Source organism: Poromitra crassiceps (assembly GCF_964638095.1).
Source record: "Poromitra crassiceps genome assembly, chromosome: 7".
Taxonomy (NCBI): Eukaryota; Metazoa; Chordata; class Actinopteri; order Beryciformes; family Melamphaidae; genus Poromitra; species Poromitra crassiceps.
Window position 1 is genome coordinate 48,541,409 of NC_139628.1, and position 19,296 is coordinate 48,560,704.

At 41.9% G+C, this 19,296-nt stretch overlaps 1 long non-coding RNA gene across 2 annotated transcripts; it reads right to left on the bottom strand.

The window, feature by feature from the left end:
- Positions 1-12,415: 12,415 nt before the first annotated feature.
- On the bottom strand, positions 12,416-19,135 carry LOC310779273. Of its 2 annotated transcripts, none has more exons than XR_014552827.1 (7): positions 18,998-19,135; positions 18,827-18,918; positions 18,521-18,598; positions 14,676-14,800; positions 14,398-14,501; positions 13,173-13,437; positions 12,416-12,978 (listed from the first exon to the last, which is right to left on the bottom strand). It is a non-coding gene; the product is annotated as an uncharacterized lncRNA (long non-coding RNA). The 2 variants fall into 2 exon arrangements; XR_014552828.1 differs by having other exon boundaries at positions 12,838-12,978; positions 14,672-14,800.
- Positions 19,136-19,296: the final 161 nt, after the last annotated feature.

A 19,296-nucleotide genomic window follows, 5' to 3' on the forward strand; every position in this document is an offset into this window, starting at 1 on the left:
CGATATCCTGTATGTTTGCATTATATAATTGTAAGCAACAGCCCTCTGCAGTAACTGTCCCATCGTTTATGCAAAACTAACACCGTAATATAACTTATTACCAATAGGATTTAAATAATATTATACCAGTTAGTATGCCAACATGGGCTGGTGAAGGCTCTTGTCAATGCACACCAGGACTACAATGCCCACGTTGGCAAACATAATAAATAGATAAGAAGAAGAAAAAACAAACAAAAAAACAGGATACATGGAATACTCTGTGACCTTTAAGCTCTCCAGCTGGAGCGTGAAGCTGTTGTAGGTGTTGTTTTCCATCAACCTGAAATAAGAAACACAAGAGGGGATATTATTATCACGTGAATTTGAGGTTATTATCAGATAACAGATGCTGTATGACAATGTAGCTGCTGTAACAATACATAGCCGATCCTGTATCAACATTTAGTGGACAAGGTAGTTCAGGAAACAATTTGCATCTGTCAATGAAAACCGATCATCCCCACGTGAAACACGTGGAATTTCTTCAAGTGCACTTAACCATTGTTCCAACAGTACCTAGAATGATTACCTGTAGAATTACTTAATGTTTTAACACAAAAATGTGATATGAACATGAAATGGTTATACCTGCTTTCTGTCTCTAGTTGGTCATGTACTCATCTAATATTTACCAGCAAAACTTCAGCAAGAAGTAACACCTCAATGTCTGTCACAGTTTTTATAAACATGATTTTATTGTCTGTGGAAATAATTGTCTTTACCTCAGACAATGTGTGATGCAGCATCAAGTCGTCAAATCCATGGAAACTGTCAATAGGCTCTCTAGGTGGGAGCAAATGAAACATGTAGTGTATTGTTTTGTCTGGTGTCAAGAAACCAGCCCACGTTAAAAGTGCAGGGTAGATGTCATATGGTTGTGCATAGACTCGGTCATAAGCATCACTCAATGATCTGACAGCATTCTGGAATTTCTCAATGAAAGCGGTACTTTACACACACACACACACACACACACACACGCATGCACGCACGCACGCACGCACGCACACACACACACACACACACACACACACACACACACACACACACACACACACACACACACTACACACCTTTCCCCTTTCTCACATACAAATCAACAGACCAACAGTTGGTTTTTAGTGTCTACCATGGTCTCTTGCCACCTGCTTGAAATGAAACAAAGTGACAAGTCAGTGCAAGCATCCAGCATTTAAAGAAAACACTGTAATTATTCAATGAGTCAAAATATTAATTGCAAGCGTGAGAAATTTTGTTAGGATTTTGAGCCAGGTTAAGGGTGTTTTGAAAGAACCGGATGTTTCTGTTCATACACCAATTTGTTTTAATCATTCTTTTTTTCCTTCACGGTCAGACAGAATTTGCCATGCCTCGAGTGAGAAGGGGCTGGCAGTGGTTTCCATCAAAGACCTGTACATTGATGGCCAATTTGCATTTTTTGAACTTTTAAAGAGGAAATTAGATTTGCCGCAAACACATTTGTACAGATACATACAAATTAGATATTACGTCCGATCTTAGATTCGTGACTTTGAAGTTCTCCCAGATTAACTTGCTTTTTTTTTTACATTTTGTTAAGCCCCTCAACTCCGGGCATTTTATTTCTAGATGTGTGTCTTTGTTCGATGGCCGCATCAGGGCCCCAGAGGGTTAGAGAGGTGTGGCAGGAGGAACTTGCTGTTGACTTATCTGAAGTCATATGGGACAGGAGTCTATCTGTGGTCCAACTCTGCTCAATTAACAGCAGGTACCAACTCATTCAATTTAAAGTTGTTCACCGTCTTCATTATTCTAAACATAAGTTGCACAGGATCTACCCTTCTGTCTCACCATTATGTGATAGGTGTCAGGTGTCAGAGGACACACTGTCCCGCTTTTTAGTTTTGCCCTTTGCTATCCGGATTCTGGGCCAAAGTATTTGACTATCAAATAACCCTTCAACCGGAGGCGGAACTCGCCATCTTCGGCTGCTCGGAATCCTCACTGCTCCTCCCTACAGCTGTGCAACAGTCCCTGACACTGGGTGGAGACGACTATCGTGAAGAAACTCATTCTGAAGGAGTGGAAGTCTCCCTCTCCTCCTTCCTTTGAGTTGTGGCTGATGGAAATGGTCTCAGTCGTGCACATGGAGAGACTCAGGGTCCTGAGGACCAGGGCTGTAGTGGTGGCTAAACACACGTAAACGCCGTTTAGGTACCTTTTTCAATGCTCTGCAGCGTTTAGGCACCTTTTAAGATAGTTTACTCACATTTTTAAATCGTTTACGCACTTATTATTGCACAAGTTTTAAAAAGTTAGAGTAGGAAACTCTGTTGATGCGGAGACCACGGCAAGCACGTCACACACCAAAACAAAAGAAACAAGATGACACATGGCACTGACCAGGAGCTCCGCGAACATAGCCCACTACTTGTGGAGCGCTCCACGGGAAAGGTAGGCTACACGGCCCCGGTCACGTTGGTGCCTTTCTCGAGCTGCGCTTGCCTGCCCAGACAAACAACGTGGCGGTGCCATTGTGGCAGCGATGCGCAATGCGCTTTTGGAGACGCGCATTTGGAGACCAGCTCATGGTGAGCTGAACGTATGTTGGTTAAAAATGTGTGTGGGGAAAATCATATAGGCCTACCGTTTTACAACGGAAGAGTGAATCACTGGACTGAATCACTTCATGCAATTAAGACAACGTGACAATTTCTGACGCAGAAGAAGCAGAATGGATTCGTCAGTTTTTCACAAATAACCCGAAAAAACGAACAATATAGGTTGCAAATGGTCAATTGCTTTTAAAGCAGTTAGTCAGATTATGCTTGACATTATTGTTGTCAAGTAGCAATGACTGAAGCTTGATGTGCTGAGCTCAATCAAGCTAATGTTATTAATTTGCACTGCTCTGGCTGTCATTAGGCATTGATTAACTGAATGCTATACTGTTACTTTGAACATCCATTTGCAATGATTCTGGCTGGATATTAACTCATTGAGTGCCAGCCACTTTTGGAGAACGACGCTCCCAGTGCCAGAGTTTCAGAGCGTTTTCAGTGATTTCTCGAGGCCCACAGAATATTGTGTGATATTACTATGTAAACACCGAACACGCAAAAATAACAAGGAGATTCTATTGTATCATCAGCAAAAAAAAGTTTATTGATACCATTTTCCGTTCTTTAGTTATGAGCTGGAGAAGATAGGTTGTTTTCAGCGTTTTCAGGCATTTCAAATTATAAGCTGAGATATTCAGCCTTTTGTGAACTGAAGCATTTCAAGCACATTCACTGACTCTAGCTAATATTTTCTGATGTAGTGACCCCCTCAGCTGAAAACTCCTCCCCACACTAGTAACACACAGCCTCACGCACCCAGCGTCTATTTTCGGAGTGCTTTTTGTGCGCCGCCTCCCAGGCAGCGCAAAATGGAAAAGCCACACGCGGACTGCAGGGAAAGGTTTGGCTTTTCAGTGTCGGCTGCTGCTTTTCTAGCGGCTAATCGTGTGGAGAAACTATGCAGACAGACAGACAGAGGCAGAAGGGCTCAGTTGTGTGCGCGGATTGACTGTGTTCGCAGGCACCGTCAGTTGCAGCCAGAACAATCTACATGGCTCTGGGCTGCAGCATGAGCGGTTTTCTCTTTGATCACGGGGCTTTTTCAGGCTGTCATTGGCACTCAATGAGCTAAATGGGTGACTATACTATAAATACTAAACGTGATTTAGCGGGTTCCTTTTATCAGTTTGACTTGAAACAATGTCACAGGCTGAGAAAGGGTCTGATCTAATGTAAACAAGCAAAACATGAAAGTACGTCCGAGTACGTCTTTGGCACAGAACGCCATTGTAAAAAGTACGTCCGAGTACGTCTTTGGCAGAGAATAAGTTAACTATTGTAAATGTGTCACAATGAATGCAATTTGTGCACAATGTGTAAATACATTTTATATTGATTGTTTAGGCCTAATTATTTGTAAAGTCACAACACATTAGAGATGTGTGTAGTTCTTCATAGATTTAGCCTCTTCATTTTGCTCTCAAATGCACCAGGTTGACGAATTTTACTTTAAAATGTATAAAATTTTATTCCGGGGGAGAATCCCCCCGGACCCCCCTTGAAGGTCCAAGGCCCATCCCATAGCCAGCTACTTTTCCTATCTGGCTGGCTACTCAGAAATGTGGGGAACCCCCTGATATACCTTATAGGGCTATTCAGATTAAGTTGTTCATATTTTGTCTTGTATAGCCTATCGGTCACGGAAGCTTATAGTTTATCCGCCGTTATAACACTGCCGGTGCCGCGTGAGAAAGCTGCCTCAAAAGTATAGTTTACCCACTTTTTTTTTACCACTACAGCACTGCTGAGGACCAACTCACTTGGGAAGTTTTCCACTATTTGGGACCCGTTCCTGGCCTACTTTGACGTAGTCGGGGGTGACGAGTGACTCGCCCAGCTTAAGCCAGGTGGAGGGCAAACTGTAAAGCCATGAGATGAGATCACATGACCGAGAGATCTGATATAGAGAAGGAAAAGCAAGGGGCCCAGGACTGAGCCCTGGGGGACACCAGTGGTAAGAGTACAGGATCTGGAGAGAGATCCTCTCCATAAGACCCGGTATGAGCGGTTAGAGAGATAGAAAGCAAACCAGGAGTGTGCAGATCCTGAGATGCCTAGGTCAGACAGGATGGAGAGAAGGATTTGGTGGTTGACTGTGTCAAAAGCAGCGGACAGGTCAAGGAGGACAAGGACAGAGGAGAGGGATGAGGCCTTAGCAGTGTGAAGGGCCTCTGTGACTGCAAGGAGAGCTGTCTCAGTAGAGTGCGAAGCCTTGAAACCGGACTGCAGAGGGTCAAGGAGGTCATTCTGGGATAGATAGAGAGAAAGTTGATCGGAAGCTGCTCGTTCGAGGGTTTTGGAAAGGAATGAGAGAAGAGAGACATAGCAGTTGGGTCAAGGGAGGGTTGACTCTAGCAGTCTTTAGAGTAGCTGGAACAAGACCTGAGGACAGAGAGGAGTTGATGAGGGTAGTGAGGAAGGGAGATAGGTCAGGGGAGATGGTTTGGAGGAGAGAGGAAGGGATAGGATCGAGGAGACAGCAGGTGGCTCGGTTAGAGCTGATGTGTTTAAGCACCTCACCGGGAGAAAGGGGAGAGAAGGAAGTAAACCTGGGGACATGGGGGCAGAGAACATAAAGGGAACATAAAGCAAGCTAAAGCTATTTGCATATACAAACCAGTGACATCTAATATCACTGGGTTATAAAAACTGGCACTGCTAAAGTTAATAATTTACAGTTAAGTAGGTTTGTGTTTCTCAGTGAGGAAGGATGTGATCCTGAGACCACTCCTCAGCAGAACTGCTGTATTAGTTTAATTGAACTCTTGTTATCTGTCTTCGTTTGAGTATTTTAAAGAATTGTGAATAACTATTATGGGAAATAATTCCAAGAGCAGGGTTTGCTGGCCTTTTGTACAAGTATGATGTGTGAGGCAACTTTCCTACTTAAGGAAACTTAAGCGTGAAAAACTCCCACAGAGGCTCCTAGTGAACTTCTATCGATGTGCCGTCGAGAGCGTGCTGACATACTGTCTGCTGTCAGTGTGGTTCTCCAGCTGCACCAAAGCAGACGAGCACGCTCTGCAGCACGTCATCAAAACAGCTGTCAAAATCATTGGGACTTCGCTCCCGGACATTCACTCCCTCTAATCTTCCCGCTGACTGCGCCGTGCCCACAGCATCATCAAAGACTCATCTCACCCGGCTCATCATCTGTTCGTCCTCCTGCCCTCAGGTAGGAGATACAGGTCCATCCGCTCAAAAACTTCACAAACACAAACACTACCCCTCAAAACATAACACAAAGAAAAGAAAACACTGTAATTATTCAATGAGTCAAAATATTAATTGCAAGCGTGAGAAATTCTGTTAGGATTTTGGGTCAGGTTAAGGGTGTTTTGAAAGAACCGGATGTTTCTGTTCATACACCAATTTGTTTTAATCATTCTTTTTTACCCTCACGGTCAGACAGAATTTGCCATGCCTGGAGTGAGAAGGGGCTGGTTTCCATCAAAGACCTGTACATTGATGGCCAATTTGCATGTTTTGATCTTTTAAAGAGGAAATTTGATTTGCCACAAACACATTTGTACAGATACATACAAATTAGACATTACATCCGATCTTAGATTCGTGACTTTGAAGTTCTTCCAGATGAACATGCTTTTTTGACGTTTTGTTAAGCCCCCTTATTTCTAGATTTGTTCGATGGCTGCACCAGGGCCCCAGAGGTTTAGAGAGTTGTGGCAGGAGGAACTTGGTGTTGAGTTATCTTATTTACTGTTTTACTTTCTTTTAATTATTCATTAGGTTATTTGGTTTTTATATTCTTATCCTGATGTGTTATAATGCACTTTTGAGGCCGCACTTTGGTATACTGCGTTCTGCTCCAGTGCTGCAGGGAATAAAGTCAACTAAATGTCTCAATTTGCTGTCTTCTTTCCCTGTGGCATAATGGCACAGATTGCACTTTATTGCGGACACTTAGATGGCTTACTTTGGTCCATTTTATTTTCTCGTATGTGATTTTCTCGTATGTGATGTCACCAGACTTGTTTTAGGATTTAATTATTGTTCTTATTGTTCTTTTTTAATTATTTATCAGATTATTTGGTTTTTATATTTTTATCCTGATGAGTTACAATGCACTTTTGAGGCCGTAATTTGGTGTGCTGCGCTTTGCTCCAGTGCCGCAGGGAATAAAGTCAGCCAAATGTATTGATTTGTTGTCTTTTTTCCCTGTGACACTGGCACAAAATGTACTTTACTTTGACACTTTTGAGGCCGCACTTTAGGTGTACTGCGCTTTGCCCCGGTGTCGGTGCCGCGGGAATAAAGTCAACCAAACGTATTGATTTGTTGTCTTCTTTCCCTGCGACATTGGCACAGATTGCACTTTACTGCGGATATTTAGTTGGTTTACTCTTGGTGACTTTAATTTCCTTGTATGTGATGTCACCATTATGACTAACAGGATTAGTTCTGTTGGCCAAAGTCAAGTTGTCTCACTTGGTAGGGACTTAGTTCCCCCACACGCCTCTGGGGACATGAGTTCATTTCTCTGTGCTGATGGAACCAAACTCTGTGTAATTGTCCATTGATGATGTTTGTGTATCTGTGTTACTGACACTATATGTAAGCAGTTGTACCAACCTTTTGTGCCTGAAACAAATTTCCCCTCGGGGATAATAAAGTTCATCTCATCTCATCTCAAAACATACAGCATTTTCTGCCATTTCAGTTGTCAATAAAACTTCAAACTCAAAACAATTTTCCAGGCAGTCGAAGGGGGTAATTATGTAATCAACGGTCGCTTTGCCCTTTAAGGATACTGATGTGAAATTGTCATCCAGAGGGCAGATTCTACCATTGACCACACACATTTTAGAGTCTCTTAAAAATTCAAGCAATGTTTCACCATGCTTATTCACATAACCATCCAGAGCAATTCGGGTGGGATACTATCAATATCAGGGATGAAACCATTTAGTCCTCCTATTCTGCCATTTAAGTCTCCACAAATATAGATGGCATCCGTTTTCTGAAGATTTTATATCCAGAGAAAGAACTAAATTAATTTAAAACCGATGTTATAATTGGAATAGAAATTACAGGGTTTGAAACATAAAGTAAAAGGTCATCTGCATATAAAGATATACAATGTTCTATGTCCTCACGGTGAATACCTTGAAATAAGGGGGAAGAGCGTAGAGCAATCAAAAGAGGTTAAATTACAAGAGCAAACAGGAGAGGGCTCAAAGGGCACACTTGACGGGTCCCATGTGAGAGGCCGAAGTAGTCAGACCGAGTGTCATTTGTACGGACACAGGCCTGATGATTCGAATAAAAGAAACAGATGCATGAAGAAAAGGGGTCACCAAAGCCAAATTTTTTGAGTGTAGCAAATAGGTAGTCTCACTCTATTCTACCAAACGCTTTTTCTGCATCTAATGATATGACAACTTCAGGGGATTTAGATGTTTACACTGAGTAAATAATATTCATAAGAGTATGTAAATAAAAAAAATAATGACAACCCTTAATAAAACCAGTTTGTTCTTCAGAGATTATGTCTGGGAGAATTACTTCTAGACGGCTTGCCAACACCTTCGCCAGCACTTTGACATCTACATTAAGTAGAGACAAAGGACCAGTGATGTCATTTGTGCACAAAATAATGACATCACTGGTCCACAACTTAACTCAAATCAACTCACTCGGATATAAAATCGGCAATGAATGGGCTTCTTTCGTTGTCTATAGAGCAGTGTCAGAATCAGAATCAGCTTTTAGACATACAAGGAATTTGACTCCGGTATACGTTGCTCTCAATGTACTTATACAGGAAAAGTAAAAGGTATGCAAGCTAAACATGAACAAACAAGGACAGCAAACAAAAGTAGGCTACATAAAGCAAGCTAAAGCTATTTACATATACAAACAGTGACATCTAATATCACTGGGTTATAAAAACTGGCACTGCTAAAGTTAATCATTTACAGTTAAATAGACAATAGACAAAGGTCTGTAAGACGGACAGGAAGTTGGATCTTTGTCCTTTTTAAGTAACAGAGAAATCGAGGCTTTGTTAAGGGTGGGTGGTAGCGAACCATGTCGTAGGGATTCATTATATACATCAAAAAACTCTGTTGGAAAGCCGTCCAGACCAGGGGCCTTATTACTTTGCATAGCTTTAATTGCTCCAATTATTTCTTCTACGGGACATGGTAGTGGTATCTGCAGGGAATTCAGATTTATATAAAGTGGAGTAAAAAGTAGAAAAAGTAGCATTAATCAAAAGGGTCTTTAATCTGAGAGATCGAGAGGCGGCTTGTCGTTTCAACTGATGTGCTAGCAGGTGGCCGGCCAGGGTATATTTCTAAAGGTTAAAGATTAACTTTTTGACTTCGGTTGGTTCCTAATATATTACAGTCATAAATGTTAGGGTGAGGTTTGGCGTCCTTGCCGTAACTTTCCCAGAGATCATAAATTAATATTTAAGTTGAACTTTGGTGGATGATAAAGGTGAGGATAAAGGAAGAATGAGCACATGGGGAGAGGAGGCCAAGTTTTTTTTCCCTCTCACATTTTAAGTTTATTATTGAGAGTCGTAATGGTTCATCAAATTTTACAGCAATCATTATTCATCATACTCTCTTATTTTTTCAAGTATATACATACACACCCAAAAAACATAAACGGAGTTCACAATTAAATTAACATACAAGAAAAGAAAGAAAAAAAACTGGGATAGGGAGATGTGGGGCAAGACAGGGAACACAGAAGAAACAGATCAAAATATAAAACAGTCTGGATCAATGGTATTTAAAAATTGCAACCAGTTAGCCCAATTTTCCTGGAATCTATTTGGCTGCAAATTTAAAGAAAGGGTAAATTTCTCCATCGTAAATAATCTTTCATAATTAAAAAAAGAAGAAAAATCAGACTGTAACCACTTCCTTGTTATTTTTTTCCGTAACACTTTACAATACTGGTGCACACATGTGCATGAATTGATGCTTAACTCGTGATGAATTAAGCCCTTAATTGATGCTTACCACATCATCAACTAATGAAAGGTATGTTTGATGAACAGACCGAGTCATATATGAATTATTATTAATTAAGTAGGCTATGCCTATGTCATCATGGATTAATTCCTCATCAACACCTATTCATTAATACTGTAATTCATGTGTTAATTACCACTATCGACATCCAGCTCATCCAGCTCCAACTCATCATGTCCTCTAACCATGAAGCTGCTGATGGGGGACCAGGTGATTTCCAAGATAGTAAGATTCTCCTTCATACGAGGAGGGAGGAAAAGGCAATTATGTCTAGGTGTTTGGTGTGCAAATTTAAAGTAATACCAGGAACGCTAAAAATAGCAATCAGGGGACACGGCTGCAGCTCGATTCCTAAGATGTCGGATAGGGTTTTAAAGAATATGTCCCAAAATTAACATAAATTGGGACAGAAATAGAACATATGACTAAGGTAAGCAGGGGCGTGGCTACATCTGTCACATGTGTTATCTACATTGGGATAGATTTCTGACAGTCTGGCTTTAGAATAATGGAGCCTGTGCAGCACCTTGAATTGTATGAGACCCAGCCGAGCACATGATGTTGTAGAACTATGGAAGCGTATGGGCCCAACAATTATATATGAAATACCACAATGTTATATGAAATACCACAATGATATAAATAAATAACTCAATGATATAAATAAAAACCCAATTAAATAAATATATACATTTATTTATTTAATTGTGTTTTTGATTTCATTGTGACTTTTCATTGCCTCTTTTATTTATTTATTGATGACTTTTCATGACCACTTTTATCTATTTCATGATGACTTCTCAAGTACATTGGTCCAAAAATTAAATCATAAATACATAATTAAATAAATAAAAAACACAATGAAATAAATAATAAACGCAATGAAATTAAAAAATGAAATGAAATAAATAAATGTATTTATTTATTTAATTGTGTATTTATTTATTTCATTAGGGTTTTTATTTATTTAATTGTGTGTTTATTTATTTCATTAGGGTTTTTATTTATTTAATTGAGCTTTTATTTATTTCATTGCGTTTTTTATTTATTTCATTGGCGTTTTTATTTATTTCATTGTGTATTTAATTATTGGACCAATACAGCGCCATCTGTCAATCAACCCAAACGGGGCGGGACCATAGGGTCGGACCTATTCGCTGATTGGGTACTCTTCTGCTCTCGGCTGCTCTCGGCTACTTTGGTCTGTCTGCAAGACACTGACCCACTCCACCATGTTTAAATGCCAGCGAATTATCACAAGTTTTTAGTGGCTGATAAAAGTTTTATCGTCGATTAATGAAGTGAATGTAGACTTGAATGAGATAAGGGATGCAATGTTGGAGGGATCGTCAGCGGGAGTCAGCTGACATCAACGAACACAGGTAACGTTAAGTTGCTGTTTTTAACGTTACTGAGACATCCAGCTACAGCCAGCATTACCGTTAAACTAGCCTTGTTTAACCAGATTGTAAACGGCATTAACCAAGCTATAACGAGACAACACAAACAAGGATCTAGTCAGGAGAGAAGAATATAAGTGTCATAAAGCGATCTTGGTCTGCAGGACATGGGTGCTAGTAAGCTAGTAAGTGAACGTTACTAGCTAGTTACACCTGAAGGCTAGTCTCCCTAACTGGCTGATAACTAACGTTACCGGTAACTTTTAGCTGATGTTTGGTGTCATTTGCAAATTACAACATTTAACGTTAACCAGCTAATCCAGGCCATGATAAGTAACGTTAATGAGCGTTGAACAAGTCCTATGATAAACTAGAGAGAAGGGGTTACAATCTGTGGTTACAGCTATTTACCTGTCAGTGTCCAGTAGATCCCTCTCTTACACAGACAGATCGACATAGTCTACCAAAACCTAACACGTTATCTTGACAAAAACGTTATTGTAAGCCCCTGTTGCACACATTTCCCTCCATGGCTCCCTTGAAAAAGACATAGCCTATTCATCTCAACAAGACTGGTTAAATAAGGTTTATTAAAACTAATAATACATGCATTGTCATAACGTTGAAGGCAGAATATGCAGCATAGTCTTAAAAACACAATAACAAAGTAGGCTATGTTGCTCATAAAAACGATAATTCTCAATAATCACATAGCCACTAGAAGTGTGTGGCAGCTTATTTATCTACAAAGACCCTGCCTGGCTCTGCCTGTATTTTCAATTATTGTGTTGGTTGTCTTGATTCATGTAACTTTTCAGTTAAAAATGACTGACACATTTCTCTCCCTCATGTTTACTGCTTAATGACACAATGATGGAGTCAGCATTTCATCAATTGTGACCACAGCCATGGAGGATGTTGCTGTCAGACCTCAATCACACAGCCAGGGAGAAGATGGACTGGACCTAGGCTGCACAGATACTGTAGGTCAGCTGTCACTTCCCTAACCTCTTAATCCTCCCATCACCTCTCATCTATGGCCACTTTGTCTACTCTAGAATAATTTCACAATGGCAACCATAGTTGCCATTGTATCCTGATATGATTATGTCAGTACTCTGTTTAACTGGGATTGTGTGTACATGTGTTCATTTTCCTTCAGGTGTGGACTTCACCAAGCAGAAATGGCCCAGCAGTCCCCAGTATCTGCATGACTTGTCTTCATCGCCATGGTCTCAGCCCTGCTGCATGCAACAACTGACATGGAGCAGCTCAAACAATGGCACAGTAGCAATGTGTGCAAGAGATGTTTTTTTGCAGGGGGGGGGGGTGACTTTCCCTCTCATCCACATACCAAGTCCCCTTTGTTACACATTGTCCCATTTTGACATTGGAACCCTTTGTATATGAAGGAATGACATTGAAAACAATGTGCTGAAATGGGAACTGTGCATAAACGTTACTATGGCACACTCACACACTGATTAACCCAAACATAAAAAATGGCACATGGTATTTTGTCCTCCCGTCCTCTCCTCACTGCCAACATAAAGCACACATGTACATCCAGTGCATTTCTAGGACTTCCCCTGTAGTTCCGTCATTCATATCTTGCACTCAAGCAGGTTAAATTAAACTGAACATTTACATCAAAATGACTGCTTAACTTATATTTAAGCAATAAAAGGATTAAGAATTATTTAGGTTTCAAGTGTTTATTACATCTTAAGAAAACATGTTTTCCAGCTCCTCTACTGTTGAACTGTAAACAGTAACTGCTTCGCTCAGGGGAACGTCTCGGGTGGGCAGTCTTGCAAGCTCCTCTGGGGTCAGGTCATGGGGTAACTGGATTTCGGGGATTTGGACTCCATCATCCCTGTCTACCAGCTCTCGACCATCCATGGTTGCACCATAAAGTGCATCAACCTAACAAAATGTCAGAATTAATTATTGCATATTACCCTACAACTGAATGCATGTACGGTAGTTGCTTCCTGTTAACAAACACACTGGAGCCATGTAGCCACCATGACACACTTTAGCATCATCAGCCTGTTTACATCCAAAATAATGTAGGCAACCACTACATCTGGGGCTAGCTTTAGTTTAATCCTACTTACTGCCTGGGGATCTCCAGCAGAATCTCCGACCCGTAGCCACAGCTGGTAGGGTGACTGGTTATTTTCAGTTCTCAGACTATGGAAGTTCCAGGCTTCTTGGAACCTGCCAAGGTGACTCTGAAGCAAAGGCAGAAACACCCAGTGTAGAGCATACACATGGATTTCATTGTCTGGCACCAACATCCCCGATGCTTCCATTGCATGGAAGAGTGAGTGGAACAGGTCCACGACTTGTATGTATACATCTCGCCAGAGACGCTCGATTCTACAAAAAAGAAGAAAAGAAAAATAACTTTTAAGAATGAATAAAAATAAATCAATGTTTATTTGTCACTACTCATACAGGTAAAAGCAGCTAAATGCAATGTGGGGTATGTGGGGACTAAAGACACACCTTTTCAGGCTCCATCTGGGCCCTTCTTGATCTAACTTCTTTCTCTTTCTTAAAAAAATAAAATAAACTAAACTAAACTTGTACCACTGTTCCTTCAGAGGTTGTAGGTGTCATAGACTGTGTTGCATAGTTGATTGCTCTATTGCTGACAAAAATGTGTTAATGTAAGTCGCTTTGGATAAAAGCGTCTGCCAAATGATGTAATGTAATGTTCTCAAAAAATACTGTACAACAACATCAGCGTAACACAATAAAGGGAGAGAGGAAAGAAATATATATAAATGTGCAAATAGGGCATAACCATTATGTGCGGAAACCTTGGGTATCAGTATATAAATGGATGGAGCTAGGGCTCTATCCGTTTCTCTGTCTCTCCCACTGTGATGTCATAAATCCCACTGACATGTCATAAATCCCAGTATTCTTGTCAGGTTGGTCATTCATGTAAATTAGACTGAGATGCTACTTCTTAAATGTAAACCAATAGCTTCTTTCTGGCTGGTAATTTATGTAACTTATGTAAGAACAGTAGCCTCTTTTGTGTTGGTCTCTATTTTATTTTGTGTTGTATTATTTTTGCTTATTTGATTGTCTTGTTTGTAAATTTATGTTTAACTCATTGAGTGCCAATGACGTCGATCGGCGTCAAATCAAATAGTAACGTGGAGTGCCAATGACGTCGATCGGCGTCAAATCAAATAGTAACGTGGAGTGCCAATGACGTCGATCGGCGTCAAATGCGTTTTTTGACGGTGGGACGTGGATCAAAGCCTCATGCATCTCCTGTAAAAATATTGTAGCTATTGAAGGTGTATAACTTATTTTACGGACCCATGTCAGTTGTTGCATGCAGCAGGGCTGAGACCATGCCGATGAAGACAAGTCATGCAGATACTGGGGACTGCTGGGCCATTTCTGCTTGGTGAAGTCCACACCTGAAGGAAAATGAACACATGTACCCACAATCCCAGTTAAACAGAGTACTGACATAATCATATCAGGATATAATGGTAACTGGTTATTGTGAAATTATTCTAGAGTAGACAAAGTGGCCATAGATGAGAGGTGATGGGAGGATTAAGAGGTTAGGGAAGTGACAGCTGACCTACAGTATCTGTGCAGCCTAGGTCCAGTCCATCTTCTCCCTGGCTGTGTGATTGAGGTCTGACAGCAACATCCTCCATGGCTGTGGTCACAATTGATGAAATGCTGACTCCATCATTGTGTCATTAAGCTGTAAACAAGAGGGAGAGAAATGTGTCAGTCATTTTGAACTGAAAAGTTACATGAATCAAGACAACCAACACAATTGAAAATACAGGCAGAGCCAGGCAGGGTCTTTGTAGATAAATAAGCTCAAAGCGAAAAATGAGCTGCTTAGAGTTTAAAGGTAAATAAATTTAATAAGAAGTAATTTGTACCTGCGTACTTCACAGTTAACAAACAGTGTACATCTTCATATAGGTGATACGGGCAAGACACAAAACGCAACGCGTTTCAACCGTTGGTTTTCATCAGGCTGTATGGGAGGGCGTCGGCCACCGCACCAGGTTAAATAGAGAACATAGCCTACGTGGCACAGGTAGTGTGGAGTGACGTGAAAGGGGCAGAGCCCTGACGTCAGAGGAAATGGTCTGCTCTACTAGGATAGACAGAACTAGCAGAGATCCATACATAATGATATATTACAAAAATAATGCAAAAATAGGCTACATGTCACATCAATAATGCTGTAGGGAAATTACAGGTCCTATCATGTTGATGTTAATGCAAAACATATCAGCAAAATCACGCGAGGATATGGTGTAAGAATCACACAGAGCAATGCATATAGGCTAATGAAAGGAAAATATAAATATAACATATCATGTTGATGTTAATGCAAAACATATCAGCAAAATCACGCGAGGATATGGTGTGAGAATCACACAGAGCAATGCATATAATTAATGGAAAATATATAAATATAACATAACAGTAGGCATTCCAGTACTACAGACTTCAAGATCTAACTAAATAAAGCATGCAAGGTCCAGCTCCTCATTGAGTCCGTTAGGAGCGGAGGTATCCAACCTGTGGATCCAGTGCGCTTCACGCTGGAGAAGCGTCCTGTCTAGGTCGCCACCCCCTCGTGTGGGGTTTGACCATGTCTATGGCCCAGAAGCGGAGGTCTGAGACACTATGGTCGTGTCGAATAAAGTGATCAACGATAGGGGCCTTGGTGTCCTGACGCCGGAGCGCGCTCTTGTGCTCCGTGATCCGTGTTCGTAACGGACGCAAGGTCTTCCCGATGTACCAGCTTATATCCGGGACACATCTGATTTTTTACGGATCATTGAGCAAATTGACATTGATGTGCCATCTGTCTTACTTGTCACCATGGACATTGAATCCCTGTATACCAACATCCCACAGCAGGGGGCAGTAGATACCATCAATGACACACTGACAGGTAGAATATCCACTCACCCCCCCAATGATTTCATATCCACACTGGCTGATATTAGTCTACGTAACAATTATTTCTTGTTCAACGGAGACTTCTATCTACAGACCTCTGGTGTTGCTATGGGGTGTGCCGCGGCTCCCAGTATTGCCAACCTGTACGTGGGTGCCTTTGAAAGAGACTTCGTCTACAACCCCAGCGTTAACCCCTTCATCTCATCCATCACCCTGTGGCGCAGATATATAGATGATGTGTTCATGATCTGGTCCGGCCCATCCACCACCCTGTTGGAGTTCCATACACTCCTCAACACCTGGAATCCACACCTCCGGTTTACCATTGATCACCACCCAGATCGAATCAATTTCCTGGACGTCACTGTATACAAACAGCACAACAAACTACATTCATCCATCTATCGAAAACCCACGGACAGAAATACCCTGCTCCATGCCTCCAGTTACCACCCCTCACATCTAAAAGATAACCTCCCCACAGGCCAATTCATGCGTCTCCGGAGATTATGCAGCGACAAATGTGACTTCCTGAATAAAGCCACACAGATGAAATTGAGGTTTCAGGAGCGTGGATACGGGCGGAGACCCATCTCTCATGCGTATAAACGCGCACTACACTCCCACCGTGACATCCTGCTCCAGCCCAGAACATCAGACCCCCCCTCGCCTAGGGTGACAGCGACCCTGCAGTACTCCCCCTTGGCCAATAGAATCAAGCGGAGCCTGCTCAAATTCTGGAGAGTGCTACAGGTCCATGATGTCTTCGCCACACCCCCCAGGATCGCCTTCTCCCGAAATCAGAACATTAGGGACTGTCTAGTCAAGACGCTTGTCACCCCCAACATAATAACACAAACCACGATCGACTCCCGTCCTCCCCCTATAGGTCATTTCCCGTGCGGACACTGCGCTTGCTGCCCACAGACCACCAAGGCTAAAACACTCACTTTCCCCAACGGACACACCGTCCATCTCAAACACCTCACCACCTGCGCCTCGCAGGGAGTGGTGTATGCCATTTCTTGCCCCTGCCCGCTCTGGTACATCGGGAAGACCTTGCGTCCGTTACGAACACGGATCACGGAGCACAAGAGCGCGCTCCGGCGTCAGGACACCAAGGCCCCTATCGTTGATCACTTTATTCGACACGACCATAGTGTCTCAGACCTCCGCTTCTGGGCCATAGACATGGTCAAACCCCACACGAGGGGGTGGCGACCTAGACAGGACGCTTCTCCAGCGTGAAGCGCACTGGATCCACAGGTTGGATACCTCCGCTCCTAACGGACTCAATGAGGAGCTGGACCTTGCATGCTTTATTTAGTTAGATCTTGAAGTCTGTAGTACTGGAATGCCTACTGTTATGTTATATTTATATATTTTCCATTAATTATATGCATTGCTCTGTGTGATTCTCACACCATATCCTCGCGTGATTTTGCTGATATGTTTTGCATTAACATCAACATGATATGTTATATTTATATTTTCCTTTCATTAGCCTATATGCATTGCTCTGTGTGATTCTTACACCATATCCTCGCGTGATTTTGCTGATATGTTTTGCATTAACATCAACATGATAGGACCTGTAATTTCCCTACAGCATTATTGATGTGACATGTAGCCTATTTTTGCATTATTTTTGTAATATATCATTATGTATGGATCTCTGCTAGTTCTGTCTATCCTAGTAGAGCAGACCATTTCCTCTGACGTCAGGGCTCTGCCCCTTTCACGTCACTCCACACTACCTGTGCCACGTAGGCTATGTTCTCTATTTAACCTGGTGCGGTGGCCGACGCCCTCCCATACAGCCTGATGAAAACCAACGGTTGAAACGCGTTGCGTTTTGTGTCTTGCCCGTATCACCTATATGAAGATGTACACTGTTTGTTAACTGTGAAGTACGCAGGTACAAATTACTTCTTATTAAATTTATTTACCTTTAAACTCTAAGCAGCTCATTTTTCGCTTTGTCATTATAGTTGCCTGCTGAGTTGCTTTGGTCCACACCTTTTTGTGCGTTCCTAGATAAATAAGCTGCCACACACTTCTAGTGGCTATGTGATTATTGAGAATTATCGTTTCTATGAGCAACATAGCCTACTTTGTTATTGTGTTTTTAAGACTATGCTGCATATTCTGCCTTCAACGTTATGACAATACAATAACTGTAGCTAGTAATAATGTTCACTTAAAACTGTGATGCCGGTACTAGTGTAACACTGGTCAAAGTTGTTTCCCATAAAGGAAGACACGAGTAGTTGCTCTTTCACATCCACATCTAATTTATTTACTTTACAGGTTATTCTCAGTGAAGTTGGCAAATCAACAATAAAACACTAGTTTAATAATTGACAGTCCTAAAACAGTGACATAGTAGTAGTCCTGCACACACAAGAAAACACAAGAAAACAGACTCCATTAATATCACCATTGCATTCCCCTCACAGTATTTACAAATAATCCTACTGTGGCCAGAACGTACCAGGCATTGCCTCTGCAAATACTCGGGACGTCCACAGGAGAAACCTTGAGGGCCTCACCTCAATGATCTGACAGCAGCCTAATACACAAACACAATAAAGATACATCAAACAATACTCCTGCATTGATGTGTGTGTGTGTGTGTGTGTGTGTGTGTGTGTGTGTGTGTGTGTGTGTGTGTGTGTGTGTGCGCGCGTGTGTGTCCGGGATGCCACACACACGTAGCTTCAAGGCACACAATATACAACCCAACATTACAGTGCACCCGCAACAAAATGAACAAAACAAACAAACCAAAGCTACTTACATCTCGAGGCACCCAGCCAACTATAACCCGACGCCGGTAGCTCGATCAAACAGACTTCCAGGCGTCCTCGGTGGCAGCAGTAAGTGCGCCCACTGTACACATTGAAAACACACATGAGTTGCACGAATTGCACGACTTAACATTGCATGTACAGCAACGATAACTACTCACGTTTTTGTTGTAAAGCACGGGCTCGCGCCACCGTTTGAGCTGAGACCCTGAGACCGCAGGCTATCGCAACAGCCCAGGGGCTGTTGTATGCACTTCCTGCCTGCGCAGCCTATACGTGCTGACGTAGCGCCGTCGAATGTGCTGCTGACGTCGTTCCAGTAAAACACGCCCTGCGGCGCCTTACACTAGCACCCATGTCCTGCAGACCAAGATCGCTTTATGACACTTGTATTATGTTCTCTCTTGACAAGATCCTTGTAGATTTGTGTTGTGTTGTCTCATCATAGCTTGGTCAATGC